Source organism: Ornithodoros turicata, chromosome 3, assembly GCF_037126465.1.
Source record: "Ornithodoros turicata isolate Travis chromosome 3, ASM3712646v1, whole genome shotgun sequence".
NCBI lineage: Eukaryota > Metazoa > Arthropoda > Arachnida > Ixodida > Argasidae > Ornithodoros > Ornithodoros turicata.
The window spans coordinates 22330842-22355156 of NC_088203.1; the positions used below are offsets into that span (position 1 = coordinate 22330842).

At 46.0% G+C, this 24315-nt stretch overlaps 1 protein-coding gene across 2 annotated transcripts in view; it reads left to right on the plus strand.

Moving 5' to 3' along the window:
• LOC135388283 (plexin-A2-like) overlaps nt 1–24315 on the plus strand; it is a 246693-nt gene that overhangs the window by 138282 nt on the left and 84096 nt on the right. For both annotated transcript variants that reach the window (XM_064617721.1, XM_064617720.1), the window contains exon 3: nt 11358–11395. The gene's annotated coding sequence lies outside the window, so the exon portion shown is untranslated. The remainder of the gene's footprint in view (nt 1–11357; nt 11396–24315) is intronic.

Here is a 24315-nt window from a genome sequence, read left to right on the forward strand (position 1 = left end):
TTATCGATACAATAGAAAGTGGACGATAACACGTGCAAACCCATAGCAAAGTGCTAGTGGGGGTCTGTAAACAAAACCGCTATACATAAACCACTCGCAGTCACACTATAATAGAGATAAAACTTTATCGCTTTGACACTATGTTGCTCCACAGCCAATGGCGGTATATCTAAATCGCGAAAACGTAGATTTTTCTTTTCTTTTCGTTTCATTCAACGTGTTCACAGATTAATCTTTCTAATCATCATGACTAACATTCCCCTTCTTCTTTCTTTCTTTTTTTCTAACAGCATTAAACATCCCCCCTTTCTAGTCTTTCCCTCGGACATTCATTTGTAACCGGTGTTTTTCGGTTGAAATCGAATGATGAAAAATTTACTGGCATATTTTTTTTTTATTCCGTGTTAGGGTCGCGAAGCAGCTGTGGCTATGAGTGCCGTACAGATGTGGACAGTTACCGGAGTATTGTTTTCGGTGTCTTTCTTATACAGTTTTGAAACAGATAGGCAATAATTAGGGGTCCGATAGACGCATAGGCGGTTTCGATTTTAGCCGAAAAACACCGAAAATAATACTGTTACTGTTACAGTTACTGTTACTGTTACAGTTACTGTTACAGTTTCAGTTTCAGTTACTGTTACAGTTTCAGTTACTGTTACAGTTTCAGAGGCTGTTAATTATGCGCTCCACATGTCCGCTCCGAAACGTCCGAGATTCCTGTGGGAAATGCAACTGCGCCTGCATGCTGTACGTTTTCTTTTATCGTGCACCACTCTCTCTCGTGTCACTCACAAGTCATGGTGCAGGTGTTTCGGTATATGAGAGGTCGACCTTGAGAACGGAATTAACGTATACGAAAAGCTTTATGTATCGGTTACCACCCCCCCTCCCCCCGAATCGAACGGTTGATCGAGCTCTCTTGTCTCGCGTATTCAGTGCTTCACCTGCTGCACGGTAAAATAATGAGGCAGGTTTTGCTTCTTGGATCGTACTTATAACGGATGGGCTCCGTCCTGCAGGAGTTCTTCGTCTGCATGAGAAATTTTGCTGAATCATAACCGCTTGAAGAGATATGGCTAGATTTATATTGCTCATATTCCTTTTGTTTCTCCAATGTACGTTAATGATGTTGCATTGGATTGAATTAGACTCAGTGTTCACGTTGTTACACGAGCGGCCGCCAGGGTAGTTACTGTATGTTACTAGCTAGTACCTATAGTTAGTGGTACGCGTTATGAGCGTAGTGATGGTACACGCAGCATAATGTCACACATTTATATGTACACTTTCTAGATTGGTGTGGACACAGTTCGCCCTGAAGTCTGCCCCGGACGCATACTAACCCACATTGCCTTCCTCTTCTTCCGGCTATATCCTCTGTCCATGTGTCCACGACTTTACGCCGTGCCTGCACGGAAATAACGCAGGATCTTTTATGTATTTTTTTTTCTCTTTAAGTTGTGCTATCTGAGAGCATCTTCGCAGTTGCTTTGGCGCTGAGAACTCCAATGGCGGATTTTTTGTTGCGTTAATGTTAATTGTTACGTTTTATAATTCTATGTTGCTAAAGAGGTGGGGCAGTTGCACTTTATCATCAGCTTTCCAGGAAACAGCCCAGCCGAGCGGAACGACGTACGACACGATAACTTGATAAAGTACGTGTACGCCAAGTACACGCTTGGTGATTCAATTAAGTTGTTTCGACCTTACCCTCATGGTCACTTCTTTTTTCTTTTTCGAAAAACATAGAGGTCGATGCCGCACCATGGCGACAGGAACCCGTGCGCTGGTTAACTTGGTGTGCATTTTTACCATGATGGGGATAGAAGGCTTTCTAGCCAGCCATGTTTATTTATTTAACTACGTTATAGCTTTGCAAGGGAGGGTAGGTTACACGATATCAAGATGAATACAATAGTATACGGAGAATGGTATGCGTAACACGATGTTGCAGATAAAATGCATGGCATGTGTGTGGGGGGGGGGGGGGCTATATTTATTAAGAAAGAAAGAAAGGAAAGGTATGTGGCTCACACATATAAATCATTATGTACACGAAAACTGATCGTCTAATACATCGTTGAGATGTTTGGTGCGAACAATGCTACAAATTGATGACTGCTTTTACTTTATCTGCCTCTATGTTTGTGGTTGTTTCGTGACGCGTAGGGTATAAAAGTATCGAAATTTTAAATATCGATTAATATCGTTATCGGTAAACATCGATTAGGATATCGACACTTTATCGATATCTCCCAATAGCTAAGCGACCCCTGAGAATTATCGATACTTACCGCTTATTTGCCCCTTATTCCCTGTGAGAGTACGTGTTTCAGTGTAACAAATACAAAAAAAATATCGATACGTTGGGAGCTTCGTAATTACTATCATCCCCATAAAAGGAAGTGCGTCATCGTCGAATGACACGTCGTAGCTGTATATGAATGAAAAACATGCGACGTCATAAAGGGATAGCTTACATCTACAGCGTTCTGAACAATGGTCTTCTATACATCCGACTATGGAACATATATAATACATCCCCAAAAATCTGAAACTGTGTCCGTTGGAGGGGAAACAGTAGAGGGGATACAGGATAGTGGACAAAAACTGCAATCGGCATTGAACATAAAGTTCGCCTCTTATCGACGCGCGCAGAACAGACGGTGCGCTCGTACGTGTAGCGTGACTGCCTCCTCTCTGCGGATTACGGTGCTGGCTGGACGCCTGGGGATTACCGATGGGGACGGAATAGGATGAAATGGAGGTAGTCTGATCCGTGCTTGGTGGTGGGGCCATTTGGTGTCTACTCGGGGATCATCTCTTGCCTGGTGTGGGGAGGGGGGATTCATGGGTGCGCCGGTTTGGCACAGGTGCACTGCAGGATATTTGGAGACTGCAGTGGCAATGGCAGTGGAATGTCAAGAGCGGAGTCGAGTTCTGATTGGTACAAGAAGTAACCAAAAGCAGCGACTCTTCACTGTTTTTTCCCCCACCCTACTTTCCCTTCATTTGTGCTACATATTTAGTTATTTATTTGACTGTGCCCATCATCGGAAAAGTAATGGTTGGAAATATAAGCGGCCTTGTTCCACCCATAAACGCGTTGTGGAGTAGCCAGTCCTGACTGGGTTGGGACTAACCTCTCCATATTTTTCTTTCATATCCAACCCAGTCCAATCCATTCCTTAAATATGTAAGGAAATATAATGAGCGCTAAATAACGCGTCATGGAGTAGCCAGTCCCAAGTGGTTTGCATGGGACTAACACCTCCATTTTTTCTTTTATCAATCAATCAATCAATCACTATTCGTGATCGTACAAGCTTTCGTGCAAAGAAGAAGCGCAGCCCCTGTTCCAAAGCTCGTATTTTGATAAATAATGAAGCTTCATTGGTTTTTATTACAGACGTGTAACGGGTGACAACACGGATGCCGGAAGGTGGGGCAAGGGGCGCCCCCCCCCTTTTTTTTTTACTCATAGATATCTGGTTGGGTGTCCGGTATTTTTGCAGGACCTGTAATGTCACTTTTGTAAATGTTGCTTCCTAGGGGTTACTTCACACAGATATTCCTGGATACCGTCACCACCCCACCGATACAAAGCACGTTCCAAACTCAAGTTAATCAAGCTGTGGAAACACCAGCCATTACGTAATTAACTGAATGCTGTAAGTGAAAGTTATCGCCATACCTGCTTTCATTCTGCACTGAGTAGCATATGCAGTTCTATTACATTGTGTCACATCAATTGCGCAATTTTTCTGGACACAGAAAGTTATTAATGCACCATTTCGCCATACTTTAGCTCCGCTAAAGCCTGATGAACATACAGCCTGCTTAAACGATACTTTAAAAAAATAGGAGCAGTAAAGTTGGACGACCGACGCTCAAGTGTCTTAAATGTACCCTAAACATCTTTTTTTTTTTTTTTTTTTTCAACTATTACTAGGCTACTCTAACTGCTCCCGTACCTTCGCTATATCTCAATCACGTATCAGCCTTAAATATTTAGTGCCTATTTCTAATACATTTTTATAGCGCCTCGTACATGTTCCGACATACCCTTTATATAGAGAGGCTTACTATATAGACTACAGTGGAGTAGACATCATCCCGAAGGGCTATAACACGTCGCTGCTATCGTCCTGAACACTCGTTACAACCCGTTGGCCCGCTGCGATGAGACAAAAGGCTCGAGATGGACGGAACGGCTGCGGAGCCGTTATCCGTCCGTTTGGAACATCCCGCCGGCTGTTTGGTGTCGTTGACCCGAACAGCAGGTCATCTTCTCCCTTTCTGGACAAGGGAAAGACGCATTTTTGTGGCCCCGTTTTATGGTCCTTTTGTCTTGCAAAGTGAACGCCGTTATAGCTTGCATGTGCCTTTTTTTTTTTTTTTTTTTTAGTGCTTCGTTTGTGTCGACTTTTGAAGCGAGACAGGCGTCGCAGTGTGTGAATGCGGTCGCGCATCAGAAGAGTTGCGTCGTGTTGGACATTTGGCTAGAGGAATGGCCGAGGAAGGCGCTGAGGATGACCTGTGGAGGGCGTTCAGTTCGTTTTTTTTTACGTCGATTTACTATTCTCTCTCTATTATTTTTCTTTTTTTTTACAGTCTAGTATTCATCCGGACGCGGACATGCTCACCGAAGTAACACTGAATCTCCACAATTGGTCAGCGCATTCTAAAACACCCTAGAGCCCACCCTGAGATTTTCATTTCCTCGTGAGGGTTCATTTGGAACTTACGCTGCCATCGAGTCGAGTTATTTCTAGGAATTTTTGACATATTCATAATCATCCAAAAGAAGCTTCGGTTTTTCCTGGTAGAGGTAGTGACTTCCATAATCAGCGTTGTCTGAACCTCGTATACTTTCGGGTTCGAATACCGGCACCGGCCGTGTTGTCGAGGTTTTCTCTGTTTTTTTTTTTTTTTTTTCCTGCATACTTTCCAGACGAATGTCGACACCGTTCCCCCCTGAAGTCCGCCGACGACGCGTACTAACCCCATGTACCCCACATCTCCCAGCTGTCATCTTTCCATCTGTACGCTGCTCATAGCCGCAGTTGCTTCGTGGCGCCCACACGCGATTAAAAAAGGGACATGCTTGTATTTCACCTCGATTCCCATTTCATTTGCTCCTCATAATCATCCACCGATAGAAAAGCGCGTACACCTATCAACCCCCTCAAATCATGAAACATATTGGCAACGTCGATCACCATAGCAACGCGGGACCGCAGTACCCCTCCTCTTCCACGTGTTTATACCTCCTTTCCCAGTGCTCGTATACTTGCTTCATCATTATTTCAATTTGATCCATCTTTCGAGGTTCCCGTACTGCAGGGCGCCCCGCTGTCGTCGTCGGCTTCTTTCTCTCTCTCTCTCCCTTTCGCCTAATTTAATCCGCTCCCTTTCCTCTACTTTTTCCTTGCGTGTGTCTCTTGCATGCTTCTTGTGTATAACCCATTCCGTCCCATCGGCGAGAGCTCGTATATAAAGAATGACATGTCGCTAGAACCGAACGGAATAACCATCCGTCTGCGAGCAAATTGAATGGAGAGAACGCGGACCAATTGCGAGACAGCGCCGGGATCATGAAAAAAAGAAAAGAGAAGAAAAGCAATCAAATGAGGACGAAGCTAAAAAAGAAGAAAAGGATGGATAGGTCGTCTCCCCTATAATGCGCTTAAGGTTTCTTTCGAAAGGATGTCCTTCTGTAACTCGATTTCTCCATTAGAATGCAGGTGCTGTCCCCCTTAATTAGGATAATTGCCGAGAGTGAGTAAGGGGGTACCTTTTTGCCGTTCTTTTAGGTCGGGCTCTAATCTGATTTATTTCCGTTAGGTGGTGCGAATCCTAAAAAAAAACAAAAAAAACTATAAAATTAGGTGTGAAGAGTGAAAACGTGGTGCGGTGCTTCTGTTCTCGGTGAAGAATGGCAGACTCGTATTAGGCGAAGCTCTTCGTTTCTCTCTCTTTCTCTGTCTTTCCCCCCCTTTCTGAGCATGGAACGTGTTTAAGCATGGCGATATTTTTGAGCATGGCTTATAGTCATTGGTTTTAGCGTTTTATGTCGTGTTCTCGCTTCAGTATGTGAGGGCCTTCTCAGAAACACAGTGTTTGAAACCATCGATTGCAGAAAAAAGAGGGGCAACCTTACCTCGATAATACGGGGACTTTCAGGAGCACCCCAGGGTACCCCAGGGGCCTTACTGCCCCAAAGGAACAGGCAGTTTTAGGGTATAGTAATCGCGCTGTTTGGGAGGTGTTGCTGTGAAACACCTCATGTCATTCTCATTCATGTAGTTGCTGTTGTTGTTTGGGACCCAAAAGAAATGATGGGCTACCACTGCGCATGACCAAAGTCCAAACGATGCCTGGCCCAAATCATACCTTTTTCCGAAAATCTGTTAAATTCAATCGAGATAGCGCCAATAATGGCACGAAAGCAACGCGGTGCAAGCCACAGTCACAGTGGACAAGCAGTATGCCAAAAATGCAGTTTTTACTGTGCATACATTGTGAATTCAATAAAACTGCTCGACCTCACACATGAAAACTTACACAGAGTTGAGCCTGTCAGCAGAAAACAAATCAGTAACGACCTCGCCGCCAAGGACGCTACAGGCTCAGTTCTTTAAAGCAAACACAATAGCCCCTGCTAATAACGGCTAGGAAAAACATCATCCTTCGAAGGAGGATTTTGCGCCGAACCGAAGGCACGCTTAAAACGAGCAGGATGATAGGACTGGAAACAGCTGCTGGCATTTGTTATGTGACTTTCGGGGAGGAGGTTGGCTGTTTGCGCAACGGATGAAGGGGACGTCTGGCGAGCGTTCGATAGCTGATGCATAAAGCAGGCGAGCGAGGGACCGTACCGTGTTTGCTCGATTACAAGCATCCCGTATGGATTTGTGTGCTCTGCGTTGTGTCTGTTGACGGGCCCCGTGTTTCGCCGCGATCTGATATACCTGATGGAAGGAGATTTAAATCTACGTAAACGGATGTTGTTTTCAGTAGGGGGAGCGGTAATTAGATTTCGGATGCGTTAGCCGGAGGGAGGGGGGTTCTATTTTTTATTTCTGGATCAGTTTATAGAGGGACGTCGGACGGAGGCTGTTTTGCGGAAGCGATCACTTTGAGGGGATTTTGATGGCAAAGCAGCAGCGATGTATTCTCACGATAGGTGGCGTGCTGCTAACGTAGACAGGTGATTCAAAGTTTAGCGTGAACCACCGCCAATGATTGAAGCCCGATAAGGATCGGTGAAACCTGCTAGTACTGGCGAAAGAAATCTCAATGACGTGATGGTTTCATATTTACTGTTCCCCAGTGTCCACAAAAGATATTCTCAAATAAATTAATAAAGTGATTTAAGATGACGTTGAGTCGTGTGGAGTGTTTTACCGGTCGTGAAACGTCCCGACAAGATCTGGCTGCTGCATCTCCGATTCGAATTAGACTCGGATCGGATTCATAGCAAACTGTGTCATTCCGCTACAAGCCAACTTCGAAGCACAACGTTTTCAGACAAGTTGTATTTCGACCCAGATTTGGGTGCGGCATTTTGTATGCTGGCAACAATGGGGCAGGGTATGACTGCGGCCGGCGTTTGCCGCGCCGAATGAGAAGAAATACCTGGGTATTAGGATCTGAATATTGGGAATCCCAAGGTTTGGTGAAATTGAACCTAATGAAGACCTGGTAGTGATTTTGTGTTCGGTTTCTATGAACTCATACGCACCATGGTGGGGAACAGTAGGTGAACGGTAAGAAATTTCGAATATTTGCCAGTCATAACTGACCGGAAATAGTTGAAACGGTTGGGACACTTTCAAAAGTTTTCACGTACTCATTTCTACTTGACCCACACCAGTTTTGATGAATTTTATTTGATCCGATTTATTTCATTCACAGAAGTTCATCGGATAAGTTGCGCAGTTTTGCCGCGGAAGTGCAGTGAAGGCATTTTACATATTCAAATAGTCAAAATAAAGGACAGGAAGTAATCGCACAGAGCAACACTGTAACGGCGTACGATTTTTGAACGCGATTTCTCGTTACGCCATATTCTATACACCCTTAAAACAGAGCGTTGCATTGAACATGCGCGTAGCGCCATCAAGCGTGCAACATGCCAACTTGTCAGGCAGCACTGGATCCAATGCTCTTTGAGCAGTTCACATGTTGCACGCTTGGTGGCGGTACGCGCATGTTCCATGGCCGTTTGTTTCAATCATAATTGAAGACTGCTCGTGTAGCGGGGGCATAAGATCGTTCTCTCCCCTAATCTATTGGAAATGGGAGGCGTACGCCTTTTTGTGACACAAGGGCGCATGCCCCACGCTTTCTACAAATCGGGAGTGATAACGTACGGGATCATTCTATGCAATGGTTTGACCTCCGCGTGTTTTCTGGTGAAATTCTGTTTTAAGAGCGCACGCGAATGGGTTGGGCTTCGAGAGCTTTGCAAAGCTCGATGCCAAAAAAAAACAAAAAAAAACGGAAGTTTATCCTGGCGCCCTCTGTGTGCTCCAATAGTTCCGGCGTGTGGAGGGGGCGCAGACTCCCGTTATCGTTTTAGAAGGCAGAACGCACTTAGGCCTATATGTGGAGAGAGAAAATGATGGCCCGACATAGCGCCGATTTGAAGGAAGAGGGAATTTTGTTATGTGGTGGGGTCACTTTGGGTAGCCTATGTGTGTCCTCGTTTGATGATAGCTGACGTCATATCCGTTGTTCGGGGATTGGTCTCTATACGAGGCTTCCTACCCCGGAAATGGGGTGCGTCATCAGCTGGCTGAGGTACAACACTGCCATGACAGGGTTGCGGGTTGGTTCGGGGCTGCTGTTGATGTGATGGTAATGTTTGGCTGACTTTGTTGCAGGCCTACTGTATTCTTAAAGGAACAGTAATGTGAACAAAAAAAATCGTCGCGGAATAAAAGATGGCGTTACCTTGAGATCGACACAAAAGGAACGGGATCCATTCGTCGCGTCATTCGGGAGTTGTGAGCGAAAGAAACCGCAATTTACACTTTCCCTCTTCCTCTGTTTCTCAAGAAGGCCAACACTGCGGAGCGGATTCTCATTGGTCTCCTCAAACTATTTGTCCAATCATCGCGAAGCGTCCGTCTGAAGAGGCCAGTCGGAGGCCTCTCCGCATTGTCGCTCTTCGAAGAGGGAGAGCGTATAAATATTTGCAATTTAGTACCCCTGTAACTCTAGCATTAACAGTAACGTAACACAGGAGAGATTGTTCGCTTCAAGAGATTGTTCTTTAGAATAAGCGTTAGCTAATTAGTCAGTAAACCATAGTTATGTAATGATGTGTCCTTAACTACACTGGTGGTCAACTGCGCGTTATCAAATGGTTAAAGGGGCACTGAAATGCAAAAACAAGTTAACTTCAAATTACGTTACACGCTATGTTAATTTCGTACTTGTTACCGTAATTCAAAACTTTGATTCCGTTACGGAGCTACAATCGAAATTATACCGGACTCTTTCTGGCTTCGGCGCTAAGCAGTGAACGTTGTTTCAGTTCGTGCATCGGTGTTTTTAGTCCATGCTGCGCGTGCCACCCCATGGAGCAGTCCCGGTGAGAAACAATAGTGCGCGTTGCGAAGCGGACTGGCGTCGCTGTCCGAAGGATGTGAAAATAAATGTTGTCAGTGGAATATTCGCGAGAACTGTTGTGAGCTGCAATTTAGTGAATCGGAATCGAGAAATGCAGCAGTGCGCATCAAGCCGCTCATATACGAAACCCTATGATCAGGCCCGTTCCAAATCCACACGGCCACGATAGGTATGCGCGCTCTTCGCCTGCTGTCTCATTGGATGACGCCAAAGACGGCTCTGTTTTCATTGCGTTTTTCTTCTAAACGGTAGTGCTGTGTGAATTAACTTCGCTTGTATTATATACTAATTGAAACACGGACTTTCATTTGAGAGGTAGTTGTTTTTGCATGTCGGTCCACTTCCCCTTGAAGTCGACCCAGGACGCATACTAACCCCCCCCCCCGTCTCCCACTCCTTCCGAATGTCCTCTCTCCATCTGTCTACGTCTGTACGCCGCTCGTAGCCACAGTTGCTTCGCGGCGCTGACACGGAATTAAAAAAAAACAGGTTAAGAAGAGAGCACGCACCCTTTAGAACGGTTCCAGTCAATAAACCCTCATTTCGGAAACGCGAAGGTGGTCACCATTATCCTGAAGCTCTCGCTCAAGCTCGGACCTTGGATGAGTTACTTCTCAAACTTCGATAGAATGGTGGGGGGTCGTATAGAACGTAATATAGGAATAATAATAATAATAATATAGTGGCACTCACTCTAGCACGTATAGGAGGCAGCAAATAGTTTGGAAGGTCATTCCGCCTGGCACTTTGGCCGCGTAAATGGAGCATTCATCCGGGGTCCCCCCCTCCCTCCCTCTTTTACGGAGAGTCCCTCGCGAGAGAGCCCGACTGGATGAATGGCCTTCTTCGCCGGCCGATGGACCAACTCTTCCGTGATATTATACGCTGCGCGGCACATACACATTAAGGCATTGGCCCACGTAATAGACCCCTTCTTTCTTTTCTTTTTTCTTTCTTTTGTCGTAGTACGTATATGGCACGACGCCATAGCCGTTATTGAATCTCGTATTTTCTCTCGGCAGAAATGACCGTGGTACCTATACTTGATATGTGCGGCGCTTCTTTTTCTTTTTTTGTTTTTGCTCGCTTCGGCGTTACGAATATCACTACTCGGCACTACGGACTACGCACAACTCCCTGTGAAGTCGGCCCAGGACGCACTCCCCCCCCTCCAATAGTCGTGACGTTGCACGACTAAGCGTGGCAAGTCACCAGCAGTTCAGTCACCACCACCACCGCCACAACCTACGCACTAAGAAAAATTATATTTATTTTATTTCGCATTATAAATAGCCTCACTCATCACAGACTCGGTGCGGAAAATAAGAGAAAATTAAATTGCGCGCTTCCCCGAATATACTTAAGAATAAGAAGCCGCCCAAACTCCACACTTCTGGATTCTCCAGGGATGGGTTTCGCCATCGGGAGGTCGAGTATCTGTCTCCTAACAACAGCGCGCATCTCCGCCCTCCGCCCCACGTTGAACGACCGTCAGCAGCTTCGTCAACTACAGGGTGAATTTAGCAAAGATTACACATTTCGACGGAGTCGTAAAAATATAAGATGCCTTCCGGAAAGGGACAAGGGGTAAAACTGGACCTCTCAGATACTCGATACGCATTAGATTTCCTTTGAGATTGATGCGTTTGAGGTGGTGAAATTACGTTGTTATGTTGCGTGCCGACGTTTCTAACACATGCCTTCCTTTTTTGCAGATCGATGAAGTTACTCATATTACCAAGAACCAGTCAAGGTAAACACACGTAACCATCACATTGTTCATGTTGTATCGTGTCGCTACACTGCAGCACTCAGACAGGACGAAGGGAGGTTTAAACGAGGAGACAAACGTATCTGCTAACTCTCAACGGATAGGAATTTTATTTGCGCAGGCATATTTATACAATCACAAGAATGATTGGTGGCGCACTAGCTACACAAAATTTTCTTCCCTTGGCGGGTCCCCAAGGTCAACCCCACACGCCAGGGTTAGAAAACCCTTTTCTACGTCAGTCAGCGCGAGGGACGAGGCGCTGGTACAATGCATCCCTTTTTTGTGAATACAAAAAGCTTCAGTTATCTCGCGTACAGTCTTATCAGTATTCCTGCACAGAACAGATGTTTTTTTTTTTTCGAAGCGTGGTATACATTCGCAGCCCCTGCACTGTAGGGACTGCGACATACCTGGGTAGCAATGTTATTACTGTAATGAAGTTACAGTAATGAATTAATTTTTCTGGTAATTTGTAATGTAATGCATTACTTTTGACATTATGGAATTTGTAATGTAATTTAATTACATTTCGGCAGTAATTTTAATGACATTACTCATTACTTTTTACAAAAGAATCGAGTCTGTGTTCTGTGTTGGCACTTGGCAGAAAGTGAGTTGCCAACTGGCGAGTTAAAAGAATTCCAACGCCCGATTAAGCTCGCAGTAATGACTTTGTAATGTCATGACTTTTTCGTAGTAATTGTAATGTAATTTCATTACATTTCAGTTGCAGTAATGAGTAATGTAATTTAATTAAATTCTAGCCGGAGTAATGGGTAATGTAATTTAATTACATTTTAGAAGTAATTTACCCAGGTATGGACTGCGAATGCATACCATGCTTGATGGTGCTATCACCAACTATGGAACTACCTCTAACTCCCCCTCTACCTCCCGTTGACCACCATATGGTGTCCCCATTTTTTTTCTTTTTTTTTTCTAATTAGTGTCCTCAACACGTAGTTGCTATGTACGCAGTACATCATAACCACCTCGGGCGGTTTTGTTCAAAGCTGAGTGCGCCGCTATGCAGAGCGCGCAAGACATAGAGCTGCTCTGTTTATAATCCGGGCTAATGTCGCTCCGATGAGCGTGATAATGACGCCCTCTCAGTGGGCAGCACCGGGAAGAACGTTCATGATGCATGGGCTCGATACATAACGCGTGCAGCTTCCCCCATAGCATGACACAAGAGAGATGCGCGCGGAAATAACGCCAATCGGATTAGTCGATGGGCATTTCTGATAAGGTTGTTTACTTTTTTTTTTGTTAAGCTTCTTGGGTGTGCTCCTGTACACGTTGCGTACAGCTATAAAACCAAATAGAAAGCCAGCAAAACTGGTTACGTGTACGTGCGTTCGTGTTGATGGTAATTTTAGTGGGCCGCGAAAAAAAAAAAAAAACGTTCGAGTGGGTAACATACTGCTGGCATTCGGTTGTATATGCTGATTTATATATCCATATATTTATATATCCATATTTATCTATATATATATATACAGTGAACCCTCGTTATTATGACCATGGTCGTTCCCGAAAATTGTGGTCATAATGCGGAATTGTCATATTAACGGGGGGGGGGTTGCACAGGTTCCCCAGGAGTATAGTCGTAAAGCGCGTATGTCAGATTATCGGGGGCCATATTAATACTACGCTGATTGATACTACTTTAATGCGCTACCAGAGTGGCTGCAGAGGAGTGGGTACATCATAAATATAGGAATAGAGTATGTATGTAATTGTGTATGCTTGCATAATTTAGAAAGAAAGAAAATGCTCGAAATGCTTGATTAGACAGGAACTTTTTTTGTAATACATATTGAACACTACAGAGCTCAACGTGATTGCAGCGGATAGTTTGGAAGTCACATCATACGTGATTATTCCCGTGGCATCTAACCCATTTGGACGAGGATACGTTAATTTATTGGATGGAGCAAAACTCAGCCCTGCAGGAGGTCAGCTCGCATTCCTCAACAAGAAAGCAGCACGTATGATCGACCAATATACCGGTGTGATCAAACGAAAAGCATACGCGTCACTCTTTCCGCATGGTATACCCTTCACTTTGACTTCTCATACTGATAGTTCTGAATGGTTCAGTGTAGCCGAGAAAAGAACGTCGTTTTCAGTCCTCTAGGGTCATGTAATTACCCCTGTCACACGACAAACTGAATGTCATTCCCAGCGAATGGCATTCGCACTGAATGACATTCGTTCCGTGTCACACGGTGCAACCAGATGGCAATACATGCGAATGGCATTTCCTCTCGCACCGACTGCGTACCCTCGTCAGTGGAGAGGTATAGCAAAAACAACAACGATAAACCGCTAGGAGAAATTAAACAGGAATGAAATGTAGTACTCCAATATTTTATCACGACTTTCATAACTTTTGACACGAAGGAAGGAAGGCTTGACACTGTCTTCCAGAGAACGATGAACTCGCTCCTTGATCGACTCCCACGTCCGTACGATTGACACATCGCACATAGGCTTCTTGCCTGTCTTTGCTAGCGTCGTCCAAAACGCAATGATTTTGTGAAATAATCTAATGTTGCCCTAGTTTGGAGAAAAATGAATATGAATACTATAGTATACGTATCGTGAATGTACCTTAGCCTCGCATTAGCCTCATATGTTCGGCCCTGGTGTCTTAACCGTCGACAGTGACACTATTTGCGAATGACATTCTTTTTCTCGGTGCAATACAAACGAATGCCATTCGACGCGAATATCGTTCAATTTGCCGTGTGACAGGGGTATAGGCCTTGTCGCGTTACTCTCAAACCACCAGTCTCCGTACGTCCTTAGCCTCGTTCCCAGCGACGACGCGACAGGGGTGGACTGCCAAAAATCGCTCTTCCCAATGGGACGAATACTGGTGGCCGCCGTCTTCAATGAGTATGACTGACGATAACGTAACTTTCCATGTAACTAGTCATCTGGTAAACATCTTAGTTAGCGTATCAACGTTCGAAAGAACAAGGAAAAAGACAATTGCTTGCTTCCGCGTGCGATATCAGTTGTTCACGTGAGGAGTGCTGGCCGATGCGATATCTTTTCTACACCGGTTCCCGAGGTTGAACGTGCACGAAATGAACACGAACGGACACGCAAATGGACGAAAACACACACGGGAAAATGAAGGAACTCGGCAAACGGCAGTTCACACGTGCACAGTTCCTGGGACTACCACGGAGTGGCAGCACTAATGGCGGAGCCAATTCCTTGAATCGCGTTTTTCTGTTACCTCCCAGATCTCTATCATCGTCACCTCGCGCGCAAAACACGGCAAACCACGAGAAAATTATTCGCCATTTAATAACCCCCGTACAAGGCACTGGAGAATGCTTACTTCGCATTCAGCATTGGCGCTCGTATCTGAAATGTGAAGCCTTTATATGTAATATATATATATATATATATATATATATATTATAATAATTAAATTATAATTCACTGGCTTGCACATTGGCATTGAGGAGTGCTCAGTCACCCTCCCAGGTGTATATCGCTCGCTGAGTGACCCGAACGATGCGCAGCTACCCAGAGCTGACGAGCCGCAAACACGGCGAAACACGTGTCCTCTGGTGCTGTCGCATCGTTCCATGAGTATATATATATATGTATGTATATATATATATATATATATATATATATATATATATATATATATACACGCTACAAAATGGAGGTTCGAACGACCAGGATGTTGTATATAGATAGGGGAGAAAAGACACCAGAGACGGAAGTAGGGAGTGGGGGAAAGTTATTTATTAAGCTGGCATTTGAACTAAGGGTCTGGGGAAGTCTACGTTTCGGCGGAAGCTCCGTCTTCTTCCCGAAGAAAAACTACGCCAGACAACTCAAAAATGTTCATATCCAGTGTTTCGTATTCCTTCCATCGCTAGCCTGCGCACGCTGTCGTTATAGCGAATCGATGATTACAGTACATCAGAATAGACGAGATTTTGTATCTCGTCGATCATTAGTACGATGAGTGCGGTTATTGGTATCATGAAACAGACATTTGCGCTACACAAGGCTAACCCGAATTGCAACCTATCATCCCAGCAAGTGCATACTGTGGCGGACAGTACTTAAAATGCGCGGGAAAATGTTCCAATTTGTTACTCTCATTCCTATACCTTCCGCATATAGAGCAGGTCGTCGCCGATTGTCGCCATATTGGGATGCAAATCGCTCCCCAGTGAAAATGTACGACTCAACCCCCTCTTGGTATATGTGACACTTTCAGCGTCATTTATACAGCCTCAATGGCGCAGCTATATCATGATGGGAACGTGAGTTACTATAGGGATCATAACTGTACGTCACGATTATAGTCGCTCGTAACTAAAACAGTACGTGTTGTGTTAGTTAACGTTCCTCTGCTTACCCAGTTCGGATTCATTTCCAACCGTAGGTCTTTGCCAGTGAACAGGGCAATTTCGGTAATGGACGTTAGCACTCGTACGTTGCGCTCTCGCGCTTCCCAGCTGCCCGCGTGTAATGGTGATTGGTTTCCCGTCAAAATTAGCGGGAGTAGAGGGGGCAGTTAAGCAACCTTGTTTCGCTCAGTTGAAAATGGCGCCGCACTCATTTCGTCCCGTTAGAGTGGAACGAGAAACATCGTATGACACAGGGGCTACCAGACTCTCGGAGTAGAGAAGAGCTTCCCTAATGGGGATGGGCCTGCGCTGATGAGTTCCACTTTCTTTCACCCGAATATGCAGGGAGCCGATTCGGCACTGCGGGCCGGTCCGTATAATTGGAACGGGCATGCGCTGCGATGTTCCCTGATTCTTTAACAACGGCGAGTAGAGGTTATGCGAATTATGTGGGGCAGGTTGTAAACGTTAACCGGACGCGACGAGCCTTAATTCAGGCTCTATGAGATTCCCCAATTTTTTTAAATCGCATAGCACGACGAATTGTTTAATTTGCGTGAAATTGGTCCTGAATGGCACCGATTCGTAACATAGCCAGAAAACTATTTCGGAAGGGGTTTCTACGGGAACTTTACATAAGAGGCAAGGATGTCGCCTTCGTTTTCCCTCCCCTAAATGCACTACCAAAAGTAAGATCGCGAGGAGAGGAGAGGTTGAACCCCCCCCCCCCCCCCTACCCACCCTGGCTACATGACTGATTCCTAGCGCGACCTGATTTATGGCAGACAGATGTGAAAGGCATCTCCGCCAGTGACGCAGCGGCAGAGATGTCACGTGTTTGCAACTACAAATGAGAATGGCCGTAGCCGTCGCTCCACTGCCACCACTGCTTGACGCTTTGTCTTGCCAAGTAGGACACTCAGAAAAACAAATAATGCCATTTTTTCTGAATACTTTTGCAGAATGCATGCATGACGTAATGAAGCACATACATCGCGCTTTTTGTTTTTTCAATCACTTACAGCATTTTTTTCAGTAAAGCTACGAGAGCTACCGCTAGATTCGATTTTCACAGGGGAGTTATGCGGCCATGCGAGCAGCCTGCGGGAATACGAATGTACCTGCTGGTCGACTAATTGCTTAAAATTAATTAACTTAATAATGAGTTGTTGTACATTAATTAGATGCGAGCTAACAGAATTGGAGCCAGCCTTTATCTGAATCCGTCTTGTTTTTTTTTTTAACGTTCTGTAACGAGCACGTGCTTCAAGATATAAATCGCCAAGTTTTGCTACTCAAATGAGCCGAAACTTAAAACACGCACTTCTGTTTCGTAGCGATCGAGCTGATCGGAATAAACGCTGATCTGTTGGCCAGATAGATAGACCGCTTTCCTGCTCAGATCAGCCGAAGCAATGTCGTTTCTGCGCTCGAGAAGTGCGTAGTTCTGGTTTTGCCTCATTTGCATACCAAAGTTTGGCGATTTATTTCTTAAAGTACGTGCTCGTTTTGGGATTTTTAAGAAAGCGTGTGGATTAAAATAATGATTGCCTCCAATTCAGCTGCCTGACAGTTTCGCGAAAACATCTAATTAAAAACTTAATTAAGGAATTTTAGGTAATAAATCGTCCAGTATAGTTACATGCTCTTTCCCTCAGAATATCCGCGTAACGCGCCCGCACGCAAAAAAAGGCATCAGTGCTCCTCTCACTGATAAAAATAAATCAATAAGTAAAAAATATCTAAGAAACAAAAAATAAAACATGCGTATCGAACTCAAAAAACGTCTTGAATCAGTCCACAGTTTTATTTTGGCCCTTAGAAACCCTCCTACAGCGTTCAGAAGATGAATTTTTAGAAGCGTTGGAATTCTTATCTCATGAAAGCGGCAGACGAATATGTCTAAAATCAATACATCAAACAATCTATCTATTCCTTACACGATTTTCTTGTCATCTACACCTAGCCGACAAACTCGTCAAGATTGCGATCTCGAGCCTGGCACAAGGCGTAGCGCGATCACAAAACAGGGTAGTAACACAATCCCCCATGCCGAGCAATGTTGGCAGAGTCAGCTTCTGGGGGTGACTCACGCAGTAGGTCAACAATATAAGTTACCAGGCGTCCTTCCATGCAGGTAGTTGCCATGGTTTAGTGCGATAAGGAACGTTTGGGATGTGTTGCCAGTAAAATCTGACTCTCCGGTAATTGGGGGGGGGGGGGGGGAGTGTATATATTTATTAGAACAAAGGAAAAAAAGGGGGAAGGTCAGCCAAACGGGACATCGGCTTGCTATTGATTGGGGTTTTCTTTCCTTTCCTTTTTTTTTTTTTTTTTTTTACGCAGGCTTGCTATTCCGCAAAGAAAAAAAAAGAAATATAAGAAGAATAAAATAAATACTAAAAAGAAAAGAATTGTCAAATAAAGGATAAACTAACAAACGTTGAAAGAATGATGAGATAGATTAAAGAAAAATATGACTTTAACAAAAAGATTACGTTAATGCGTTGAGGGTGAGGGTCGAGGAAGGGGGCACTGAAGAATGAGATGATGTCTTCTGAATGTAATCAGAAGAACGAAGTCCAGGATATGGTAGCCAGATAAATATCTCAGGGAAGGGTTGGGGGGTACTATGGGGACTTCGCATGGCACAGGACAATTTCCGCCTTGTGTTCCTCTACCAAATGTACGGTTTCCGGGAATTTGAACCCCTTCACCCCCCACCCCCCGGCTACGAGACTGGAGAAGTCGTTTGTTCATTTGTCGCTGCAGTATTGTTCGTCAGTCTAGTTTTGCAGTAGGGACCGCGGACTACCGAATTCTGAACCGGCAATAGACCTCTACTCTACCCGAGAAACGTCAGACAGACTGAAACCGAAACAAATCGGAATGGGAAGGGCTGGGATCCACAAAATGGGCACTTGTTCGCTGCCTCCTATTGAAAGAAAAGTAGGGCGTAATCGTAAACCCCTCAAGACCGTGGCTTTCGGGCACGACCTTGTTCGCACCCCCCCCCCCCCCTTACCTTCGAGCGTAGTTCAACTCTACCAAGTTGGTGGCGCTGTCGAACACTCTGACGTCATTTGTTTACAAACAGGGAGAGGTTTATTCGACGTATTACTGAACAGACTAACAGGATGCAAGCAACCTGGTGAGTAGTCGAAGAAAGCAACACATGTCTGAGCTTGAGGAGAACGGATAGACGAGAACAAGTACCCACGTGTGTTCACTTGTTTTCGTCTCTATCCGTTCTCCTCAAGCACAAGCACATGTTGCCTGCTTTACGTATTTGCCATGGGCGATATTCAGGTGAAAACGAAGATGCAGAATCGTGGGTGCGAGTTTGCAGGACAAGCTCCCGGTTGGGCCTTAGAATGTAGCAGATAGTATCTGTCTTTTTCATTGCTCTGATTCAAGACTTCTGCGTTGAAATAACTGGACCTAAGTCGAAATTTAAGGCCACGCAATGGCCAGAACGGTATAACAGGGACGCGAGGATTGCCTACCAAAAATTGTTTAAAAAAAAAAACTTTCTAACGAAAGTCTTCCGGTTAGCACGTTACGTAGACATGCAAAAGCACCGGCCCCTAGACTAAAGAACGCCTGCTGGATACCTCCTCTCCCTCCACCGTTACGTCAACGTATAAAGTCGCGGCGGATCCCTTCAATCCAATCAGTGCAAACGATTTCAAACAGAGAAAGCATGTGGCTTCGAGCGGCTACCCACATGTCTCTACAGTAAATAGAAATTCACATGACTCGCCAAGGCCAATCGTTGCACAGAATAACACCGTATAGTCCCTCCTGATTTGTGTAAAGCACCGGGCTTACACCTCTTTGTGACAGCTACCATAGCTGCATAAGTGTCAGAAGTGCTGTGTGGTGAAGTTCCCTTATTAGAGCGCAGCATTCGAATAAAGATGTTGACTACGTTGCGGAACTAGGTAAATGAGTCGCTTGGTTGGTCTTTGCAATCCGATCCAATCGACTGACGAATGGCAGGAAGGGAACGGTCCTTTCGTGAAACCGCCACGCATGTCGTCAACCCGTGCAAGTCTCGTCCACTGTTATTTCTCTCTTTCTCTACCCCCCTCTACTGTGAACACAGTGATGGTCGCCGTCGTTCAATCCGCATTGGTTTTGCTGGCGGGAGAATATTCAATCGATGCACGCCTAGCGATAAGGGCTGCCTTTATGGGTTCTGGGAGCCATAAACGGCTACTGGTACTATAGGGGAGGCTTCGGAGTAGAAGATACAAGCATTGCTCCGGGGCCACGAGTAGAAAGATAAGCGAGCTCCTGAACCTGATAAGGAATGCCTTTTGGCTCGTACAGGCAGAGAAACGTAAACAGCAGTTGTATCTGGTACTTTTATTTTCTCTCTTCCTTTTTGTTTACGGTCCAGATGTTTTCTCTTTCTCTGTGTAGTCTACTCTACCCTGTATCTGTGTTATATATCTATTGTGGAGACACGTGTAACCAATGTGAAGAGTCTTCACCAGGACACGCGGTGGGCCCATCCCTAAACCCTAAAACGAGAACGTCACCTCAAGACACGCTCCTCGTCAACCATCATCCCGAATCACATCGTTCTCCCCCCGACTTTATTCAAAAATGCACAACGCGAGGCGTATACGGCTTTTTGTGATGCTTATGCAATTATGTTAATCGTCACAAAAAGGCGTATGACCTGCACGCTCCTCGAATCAGAAGTTACAACTTTATATTATTCGACGCAATGGTTGGCGCAAGACAGTGATATGCCGTGAAGTTGCGCTCGTCTACCAATCGTTACACCCTGTCACAGCCTGACAGTCTCCATTGACCATTGAAGCCAATGGTCATTGAACTAGAGCACTAGGAAAGCAACAGAGCCTTTTATAGAGAGAGTTTGGCCATTGGGAGGAGTCCAACTTGAACCGCATCATGCGACGTCACATCTCAACGACCTCCCCCGCCGGGCTCTATTGTTGCGCTGTCGTCAGCCGGCTGCCGACGCCATTTTGATGCTGAGTTTTGTTTACGATGAAGGCGGGAAGACACGTGCGTACTTCGCCCTTCGAAAGCACTTTGTCCTTGAGCTCTTTCAGTCTGGCAACAAAGCCCCCATATCACAAGAGGCTGTGGGCGGCGATCTCTGTAAATTACATTGAGCGCGACAAATCGACCAGGTGGCGGAGAGTATCAAAATGGCGCGCCCCAGATGGCTGATAAGCGGATTCTGGACGGATTACGCTTGGATAAAGGCTTTTTGGGCGGCGCAACGACGACCATGACGTCAAAACAGGCTCCACCCACACGGCGGCAAAAGATCAGAGAACGGTCAAACTCTCTTATAAACGGCTCTGGAAAGCAAGTGCGCGGAGCGCCACCTAGCGTATAACGTGTCAAACTGTCAGACAGCATTGGATACAATGCGCTCGAGAAGTTGACGTGTTAGACGCTTGGTGGCGCTACGCGTACGTTCAATGGCCATTGGCTTCACTAGACGGTAAGCAAAACCTAGCGCCATCTCGTAGCACTCCCGGAAACCTACCGCCATTCCGCCATGTCTGAGGCGCCCTACCCGGCCCGACCCATGCACACGACTGTCGTGCAGCTTGAAGCAGAGTTAATTTGAACGCGCCTCCGACCTGCGGAGCGGGAAATGAGCCACCCTAGCGGCACTTAGGAGAAATAAAGGGAAACAGTGTTTCGACTGTCCCACTTGGGCTTGCGGGGGTGTCCGCCTTGCCACGAGCAGTTGACTCGGCATTACCCTCAGCTGTGGTTATCATCGCAACGTTTGATTGGGTTGAAGCTCCAAGGTCACGGCGGCAAGATCAAGTGATGTCACTACATTTCCCAATCCACCCTCTCTCTCTGTCTCTGAAATCAATATCTTTTTCTTATGACATTTGCGACACGATAATTTTTTTAAATTCCGTGTTAGCGCCGCGAAGCAACTGTGGCTATGAGCGGCGTACAGACGTGGACCGATAGTGAGAGGACAGCAGGAAGGAGTGGGGGACAGGGGGGTGACTATGCGTCCTGGGCCGGCTTCAGGGGGAACTGTGCCGACATTCGCCAGGAAAGTCTTCGGGAAAACCTCAGACAGCACAGCCGCTGCCGGGATTCGAACCCGTGTCACCTCACAGTGTCGGCGTGCACACCATACATTAGTTCGTCCCGTATCCCCCTCCCCCCCGCCCCACCCGTTACGGAATGGTCGAAATATTTTGTGGCGACTTATTTATGGCATTTTCGAAAAAAAATTATTCGACTCATATAACCCAGTTACGTGCACGCATCGGGCACATACCGCTTTTATTAGGTCGTTATGCCGTTCCGCCCCTTCGCCGAGCGACGTTTTCCACGAGAAAGAAAAATAGTCGGAGGGGCCCATCTACTCCGTCATTGTCGGCATTTGCGCATCCGTGTTTGTATGTCCCCAAGCAATGGTAGTGCACGTGTACGCGGCGAACGTGACGCACGTTTTTCTTTCGGCGGCTCAATTGTTATTGCGAGCCGTTTCGGGTTATGGGTGCGGGAACAGGCTGCAGATGAAGCGGGCGACCGGTTCGTAGATCTTGCCAAGTTTGCTCGTTCACGTGGATGCGACCGCGTTCGAACTGCACAAAATGTAGTCCGTCAACAGCAATAGAGTTACTCCGCCGGATACGTTAATGGTATTTATACTGCATTACGACCAGGTGCCGCCTGTAGGTCTGTCCGCAGCGCTCTACTTTTCGCAACGTAGACTGATGCGGCTAGGTAATTATTGCACGAAACAGGAACATCCGTACAGAGCGGGTCTGAAGTGCCCCCTTGTGTCTTCGTAGCCCTACCGAAGTTATGTCATTGCTGTCTACGCATATCAAGCTGCGTCCTCACTATGCCGATCGGCATAGACAAAGTACAGCGAGGAGATAGACCTGTTTCTGTGGGCCAGGTGGCGCGAGTGAGCAGCAACGTCAGCGCCCCAAAATATGCAACGCGGTGTAGTTTAGCAGACGACAGCGGCACTTTTCAAATACATGATCTCGAGTTGTTTGCACTTGGCAAGATGCACGGCTTTCTATGTGGATTTCCTACAGGTTTTGTAGATCTCCTTGACGCATACCGCTTGAAACACCACGCAGAACAACCCGCCGATGAAACTCCCTACTGTTTGGATCCGTGGCTGCTTGGGCACGATATGGCGCTGTACAAACTGTGCTGCAACAGCCCTGTCGGCCTTGCCGATCGGCATAGTGAGGACGCACCTTCACACTGTATTCTCTTCAAATATTGTTTGTCAATTTGATGGGAAAGTATCATAAAAGTTCCATAAATTCCACGTCATGGGGAGCCGAATCTGGCAACGTTACCTCTCAAAAGTCGATTTCTGACATTTTTTTTAATGACACGTTAGCGCCGCGAAGCAACTGGGGCTATGAGCGGTGTACAGATGTGGACTGATGACAGCAGAAATTAGTGGGGGGGGGGGGAGAGGGGCTTAGTATGCCTTCTGGGCAAACTACAAGGTGAACTGTTCGTCTGGACATTCGTCTGGAAAGTCTTCGGAAAATCTGGGGAAAACCTCAGACAGCACAGCCGGTGACAGGATTCGAACACGTGTCACCTCCCAGTCTCGGCGTGGACCACTTCGCCATCTCCGTCCTTCTCTTAAGAGTGGATCTTAACCACTATGCCACGGGAGCTGGTGATTTCTGTCATGATTTCTGTCACCTCAGCTCAGCCATTAGCAGTCTGCCAACATAGGGCGGAGAGTGCAGACGCACGTTGTTGCTGCAGCAAAGAACAACTTCAACTGGAGAAAGAGCAGTTTAATTGCCCGATGTGGCCGGGACGAGCCCAGAAAGGACTAGTGCCGAATCAGTCGGCCGTCGTAGAGGAATGAAATCGAAAACACGCGCGCAGGCGTCAGGAACACCTGACAGGTGATCCGGGACACGTCATCGTCGTAATTTCTTACAGTTGCTATTAGGTAGGGCTGTTTGTTCTGCGGTGACGTCACCTGGTCCAGGAGAGTCCGAAACTATGGAGTTTTTTGCTGCTGCTCTCGAAAATTCGTGCAAGAGCGTAATGTTCACAAGGGCCTCTCGTTGCTTCATCGTCCTCCTTCATTACGTAGACAAAGTAAATAACGTAAATAAAGTGAATAAATAACGTAAATAAAGTCATTCGCCGCGAAAGATTTTCGAACATTTGTTTTCCGTTCGAACCCGATTTTCGGCTTCCGGCTACCAGTGGCTGCTCATTCGACTGCTGGCGGCTTGCTACCATAGCTAGACAACTGCTGATTGGCGGGTTCATAATGATTACGTCACGTCGATTGGCCTTCTTCATTCTAGATTGCGTTTTTGAAATCTCTGTGCCTGCTGTGTCACTGCGAAACCGGAAAGGATCTTTATTTGGAAAGCAACAAGGCATTTTCGATGTAACCTATCTGCACATAACTGACAGTCTGGCACGCACTATGTGTCTCCTTATCTGAATCGCTTTTCTCGCTTGATCTCGAAA